This window comes from Pelobates fuscus, chromosome 1 (genome assembly GCF_036172605.1).
Source record: "Pelobates fuscus isolate aPelFus1 chromosome 1, aPelFus1.pri, whole genome shotgun sequence".
Taxonomy (NCBI): domain Eukaryota; kingdom Metazoa; phylum Chordata; class Amphibia; order Anura; family Pelobatidae; genus Pelobates; species Pelobates fuscus.
The window spans coordinates 237,995,240-238,002,150 of record NC_086317.1 but is presented as its reverse complement, the minus strand read 5'-3'; the positions used below and the strand labels follow the sequence as shown (position 1 = coordinate 238,002,150).

Here is a 6,911-nt window from a genome sequence, read left to right as displayed (position 1 = left end):
AACTTGCATTTAATTATTGTTGCATGTGTGTACAATGTGCATATATATATATGTATTTGCGTTTTTGTGTGTTATACGTGAACATGTCTACATTTGTGCACACTTGTATGTCATTCTTCATTCCTTCAGTTCACAACACTCATGGATACGGTTTCTACGGAAACTGCTCCCTATAGTTCTCCTTGGAGTCTGCATTACCTCCTCCCTGGACCACATGCTCTTGGTTTCTGGCCCCTGAGCCACCAGTAGCCAAACCTGTCCTCATTTTAAACTGCAGCAAACCGATCCACATAGCATCTCACCTAACTGACAGAGCTGTCCACCAATGGCATAATCCAATCTGTGCAATGGGAAGGTCCTATGCAAATGAATTGTGACAGAGACACATCGTGATCTAGGTTCTGCTTGCTTATTGCCCCCTAAAAGCATCTCTTCGTGACTATCAGAGACTGCACACAGAATAAAGGCGCAGAACACTGGAAGACCATCTGACAAAATAAAGAAGGCTCTCTGCCATTTATAAGGTGAGTTTTCCTATAACATATGTGGGTGATATACAAAAAAAGGTTATGCTCTGAAAAAGATAGTTTCCTCTGCGATGCTATGCACCACAGGGTTTATTTTGCAACGGTCTGCAGAAGGTTACCTGTGCAGCAGGATAGCTTCAATACTCTCCTGCATGCAGATAGCATATATACTATTTGACCAATGAAGGAATGTGATTTTGCAAGGTGATTACTGGAATTTTATACCGTGTTCATCCATATGTTTCATGTCTCATGCTCCCTTTTTCCTGCTCCCTTCTGTGTTTCATTTGGAGATGTAAGGTGTATATTGATATGCATGACCCTCTTTCTCTAGGTTTCATTCCAAATAAATAAACAACAGGTAGGGTGAAATTAGCCAAGGCAATAGTAAAGCATGTTCCCCTGATTATTCTCTCAGCGCAAGACTACGTATTTGTGTATAATTGCATAATTCTCTCCATTTGTTTTCTCGTTATTGTCAATGGAATCATTGTAGCATGCATTAAACATTTTTCACCTTGCAATGTATGTGCATGGCCATATGTAACAACATATATAAAATCTACCTACCTATCCATCTATTGTTTTTAAGAAATCAATCCTTTCAAAGCAGTAACAGATTTCTCTGCACATTGCGAGGCATGATACTGTGCAATCAATGGTTGTGTATCACTGTTGCAGAGGGTAGCCAAGCACTGACATCAGATATGGTTTGCCATAACATCACTGTGGCAACTCACACACAAGCACAGCCACAAATCCATCAAGCACTGCAATGACGAACTTCTTGTTTTTGTAACATTAATAAGGATATGGGGGTAGAAAAAGAGCGAGATGGAAAGAGCACCGACACATGTACGTGTTGTGATTAATGAGGCGAATCCCTCTCTGTTCCGTCTCATTTAGTGAACCTGGTGGGTTCTCACTATGAATATCACAGTTTCTGGGGGAGGTGGGGGTGACATGGTTTTACAGGGAAAATATGGGTGTTTATTTCCCTTACAAGTGCACTCTGGAATCGCTATGTGTACCAGGCAGCAGTTGCCATGGAAACCACCTCAGCACCAGCTCACACTTAGACAGGACGGAAGATTGGGCTGATCTTTCAGTACAGAGAGGGAGGGAGCTGAGGGACAAAGGGAGAGGGGGAGGCTCATTTACATACACACTGGCAAAATGATATTCATACCATAACATAGATAAATAGATACAAAATGAAATCAGCACACTGATAAGCAGACTAAATCTTGAAAGGGGAAACTGGTATGCATAACAGCATGTATAAACATGATAAAATATCCAAACACTTATACACACTCCTAATTGCATATTACACCGAAAAACAAACACAAATTATATACAAGCATTACATAAATACTAGGTTGCAATATTAACGTACATACATGCGGATCCACAGCCATACAACGTGCACTGTAAGAGCTTAAAACAATTATTATGTACCTTTGTTTGCACTGTGCATTCTGTATGTGTATATTAAAAAGTTACACCATTTAATAAACCCACAATATGTAGGATCACTGTGTTTTGGAACTAGGAACAAATATTTTAGGGAGCATCAAAAAGGTGAATTTGATGATTGATGATTTTAACAGTACAAAACCATGAATACAAAACCATGAATAAAATGCAGACACATCGATATAAAATGTACACATTAATATTCATTAAGATGCATGGACATACACTGCAATATTCATAAAACAAAGATATAAAGATATAGAATACAAATACAGATATACCAAACATATTAAATTCCAAAACAGAATGCCAATATAATTGCGTGGCAAACGTGTAATTGAAACACACATGCCCACACATTAACTGATAAACAAAACTAATGAAATAGGTGTAAACCAATGTAAATAAAACACATTGTTACAGTAGAGACATTCTTACACAGAAAGATTGAAATGGTATCTTCAATGGCACCTTTACAATGATACAAACAGGTGCATGTACAAATTTAAACAGATGCATTAAACTAATAGACAATTATAATTATGCTGACAATTAGCTGGTCTGAGTACGATCGATTCTGAAGATATTTTGGAACACAAACATGAATACTGTTGAATGATTGTTTTGAAAGCTAAAGGGTGAATTGTTTATTATAAAGCATAATCAATTTTAAGTTGCCATTTAAAGGGTAGATTTCAACATTTCATAAAAAAAATGTACTGAAACAGGAATATGACCTTTTAGGGATACACATTGGTTGTGTGTTTCTGTCTATATTTACATATCCAAACATGTCTTGCAACACCACTACAGTTACACCAGCGTTGGGCAATCAACCTAAAAACTACCGTATTTATCGGCGTATAACACACACTTTTTCTCCCTGAAAATAGGGGGGAAATGATGGGTGCGTGTTATACGCCGATATCCCATAATTACTTACCTGTCTTGAAGCGTGGGCCGGTGTTCAGCGCGCACCGCGGTACTTGAACTTCAATTTCAGGTTCCGGTTTCCGACGGGACTGAAAGGAAGTGTGCACACTTGTGCACACTTCCTTTCAGTCCCGCCGGAAACCGGAACCTGAAGTTCCTGTACCGCGGTGCGCGCTGTGAAGCCGGCCCACGCTTCAAGACAGGTAAGTAATTATGGGACAAGGGAAAGTGCACTATGGGACAAGGGGAGGGGGGACACTATGGGAGGGGGGGGCATACTATGGGAGGGGGGGAAATATTATGGGAGGGGGGGAGAATACTATGGGAGGGGGGGAGAATACTATGGAAAGGGGGGGCACTATGGGGATGAGGGGGGGAACACTATGGGATGAGGGGGGAACACTATGGGGGGAATACTATGGAAAGGGGGGGTAGAATACTATGGAAAGGGGGGGACACTATGGGATGAGGGGGGGGAATACTATGGGAGGGGGGAACACTATGGGATGAGGGGGGAACACTATGGGAGGGGGGAACACTATGGGGGGGAGAATACTATGGAAAGGGGGGGACACTATGGGATGAGGGGGGGGAATACTATGGGAGGGGGGGATTTCCTGGAATTTCCTTCTTAAAATGAGGTGCGTGTTATACGCCGGTGCGTGTTATACGCCGATAAATACGGTAGTTAATGGTAGAGCATTTACGAGTATCCTTACAATAGCATAATGTATTAAATAAATAGTCTATGCACCAAAATCATTTCATCTTAAGAAAGTAATTTTAGGGCATGGATGCTGCTACTGTAGCCTTGTTGGTGTAAAAAACACTGTTTACATTTTGCCATTTCCATGCTCTACAATAGCTGTCACCGAAACAGTAACTTGGATTTGGACACAAGTAGATTTAATTAGTGAATCTATTTTTCACATCATTCACATGCTGATACCAGACACTGTGTGTGCCCAGTTCTTCTGGGATTCATAGAGGCATTGGACTGGACAGCAACTACAAGGTATGGATTCACATAAAAACTACTGTTTGAAATGAACAACTGCCCAGTTTAGGAATGGATGAAATGTATTTCCTTCTATTGATGTTATTTGTTACGGTATCTGAAAGACAACATTGCCAGGATGTCGTAATTATGGCATTTGTGGAAGTTGCTTATTGACAAATATATACTTGGCAGCTTGTTGGACCAAACCTACTTCATCCCAAATCTGAGTAAAGAAGAAAGTTTGAGTAAATTAGTGAAAATTTGTAGTTTAGTGTCTTGCCTTCCGTTATCCCCCATAGTGTGTGGTGGCTAGATGTAATGAATATGTGGGCTGTCTGTAATGTGCATGTTGTTGGTTTTCTGTGTGTAATGTGTGTGTGCCAATTGTATGTAATTTGTTTGCTTGTTGTCTGTAATGTGTTTGTTTGGTATGCCCTGTAAGCAATGTGTGTGTGTGTGTGTGTTGGCCGTGTGGTTTGTGCTGGCAGTATGTACTATGTGTGTGTTGGCTGTATGCAATGTGTGTGTAGTGTATGCTGGCAGTGTGCAATGTGTATGTGTGGTGTGTGTTGGCTGTTGGCTGTATGAATGTGTGTGCTGTCTATACGCAATTTGTGTGTTTGTGGTGTGTGCTATATCTATGTACCAATATTCCTCACTTACCGACTGGGTTCCGTTCTTATGACCCGGTCGTAAAACGAATTGGTCAGTAAGTCAGGATGTGCGCAGGTCTATGTTAGGGGAAATTTCCCCGAACATAGACAAGCGCAGCAGAGAATGGAATCCCTCACATCTATGTTTAGGGAACGTTCCCCAAACATAGATGGATTCCCTGCTCTGCTGCGTTTTTCTATGTTCTGGGAAATTTCCCCGAACATATATTAGAGGGATTCCCTGCTCTGGTGCGCTTGTTTATGTTCGAGGAAATTTACCCGAACGTAGACATATGCACCAGAGCAGGGAATCCCTCTCCCTCTAACCTATGTTCGGGGAAATTTCCCCGAATATAGACTAGCTCTCTAACGTGGGGAATCCCCGTGCTAGAGAGCTGGTCGTAAGTGCGAGCCATCATAAAACAGGTAGGTCGTAAAGTGAGGACCACCTGTAATGTGTGTGCTGGCTCAATAATCTGTATTGTAATGTAGCTGTGGCCTCCACTTCATGGGGTTTAGCGAAGGTTCTTTGTTCCTGGTGGTCCACTGTGGAAGTGTGAGGCAACTCTAGCAAGTGTACACCCAAGTAATCGATCGTTCTCTGTCCGCCACTTACTGTGTCAGAGTACATGCTGGGAATTTCAGCAGCTGCACTCTGATTCATTTAAGAGCTCCAAAACCACAAGGGAGCCTTGACTAGGTGTGCACCTGCAAGAGCTGCAAACCTCACACTCCCACAGACCTGTCCAGACCTGTCCACCTGTAAAATCAGTGAAGGTAATTTTCCGTTAAATAATCTGTGAGTACTGACATTAAAATACATTTGTACATTACTTTCCAATGCGTACAAAAATACAACTATTCTGTTGACCATTACTTTTTTTTAATAATTTGTTAGTAAAGGGGTTAAGGGTCTCTCTAGTAATTATTTATTGTGCATATGCAACATTTTAACCATTCATTTAAGGATATATGGACAAAGATTGCAAGGCATTCATAACCTCAGAAAAAAAAAAAAAACATGGACCAGCTGTGCTGAGGAACTTATAACAACACCTTGCTCTTTAGCCCAATGACAAATATTAACTTAAGGTAAACTGTGATCAGGGCCGACCCTGGCAGGTGCATAGGGTGCACCTTGACCTGGCACCAGGAGGTGGGGAGCGCCGCGAAGAGCAGGTCGATGGCCTGTCTCAGGGGGCCCAGAAGTTGGCCATATTAACGTGCTTATTAATCATGGCAGAGTAGGCACCTGCTTACCCCACACGGCAGGTGCCTACTCTGCCTAAATATACCTGGCAGCCAGGAAAGGAAGCCGGAAGCATGCAGTGGCGAGGGAGCGCGGTCTGTTCTTCCTGCTCCTCACCGCTCCCTTGCGTGCCCTTTGTGGTGATGCCGGCCGTCAGAATATGATGTAAATCCAGCCCCAGCATCAATAAACAGCAGGCGCAAGTGAGCAGGAGAATATCGCCACTAAACCCCAGGGACAGGACCCACACCAGCTTTCCCAAAGGTAGGGAGGCTGGATGTCCTCGAAAAAATAAATAAACAAGAAATAAAATGTAATTGTGAGTGTGTGCAAGAATGTGTGACTGTGTCTGTCAGTAACTGTCAGTGATTGTGTTTCAAATCAGCAAGACTGTGTATCTGTCATTGAGAGTGTGTGTCACTGTATCTATAAGTGAGTGCAAGAAAACAAGAATGTAATGCACTACAAAGGGGGGAATACTTTGTGCAGGGTGCTCCAGAAAGGGAGGGCCAATCCCTGAAGACATTAAGTGGAAGAAAATATAAATATCCAGGCACACCTGAAGTTTCTTCTAAAAAAGCAGTCTTTTATTAGGAACAAAAAAAGTGGAGACATTTCAGCTCCTCGACTTGAGGCTTAGAGAGGAGTATAAATGTTGTCTCCACTATTTTCTTCCTAATAAAAGATTGCCTTTTAAAAGAAATCTCAGATATGCCTAGATATTTATCTTTTCTTCAATTTGATGTCAGTGAGTGTGTGTCTGTCACATCAGTGTGTGTCTGTCAGTGTGTTTGTGTGTCAGTGAGTGTGTCTGTCAGTGGATGTGTTTTAAATAAGTGAGATTATGTGTCTGTGTGTGTTTTTCAGTGAGGCTTTGTGTATCACAGTGAGTGTTTCGGTCAGTGAGTGTGTGCCGGATTACAAAAAGGGGTGGGGCTCATTGATAGAGTTGTTGCCATAGAAAAACGCATTTCTCGACTGGACATTAGTGAAGGGGAGAAGTTAGTAATATGACCCCGACCACCTGGGACACTCCAAAAAAATCTGCATCCAGGCGCCTGTGACTCTAG

At 42.0% G+C, this 6,911-nt stretch overlaps 1 protein-coding gene across 2 annotated transcripts in view; it reads left to right on the top strand.

Annotated features, from left to right (window-relative positions):
• Positions 1–238: 238 nt before the first annotated feature.
• The window catches only part of HPCAL4 (hippocalcin like 4), a 54,260-nt gene continuing 47,587 nt past the window's right edge, over positions 239–6,911 (top strand). For both annotated transcript variants that reach the window (XR_010090899.1, XM_063455492.1), the window contains exon 1: positions 239–524. The gene's annotated coding sequence lies outside the window, so the exon portion shown is untranslated. The remainder of the gene's footprint in view (positions 525–6,911) is intronic.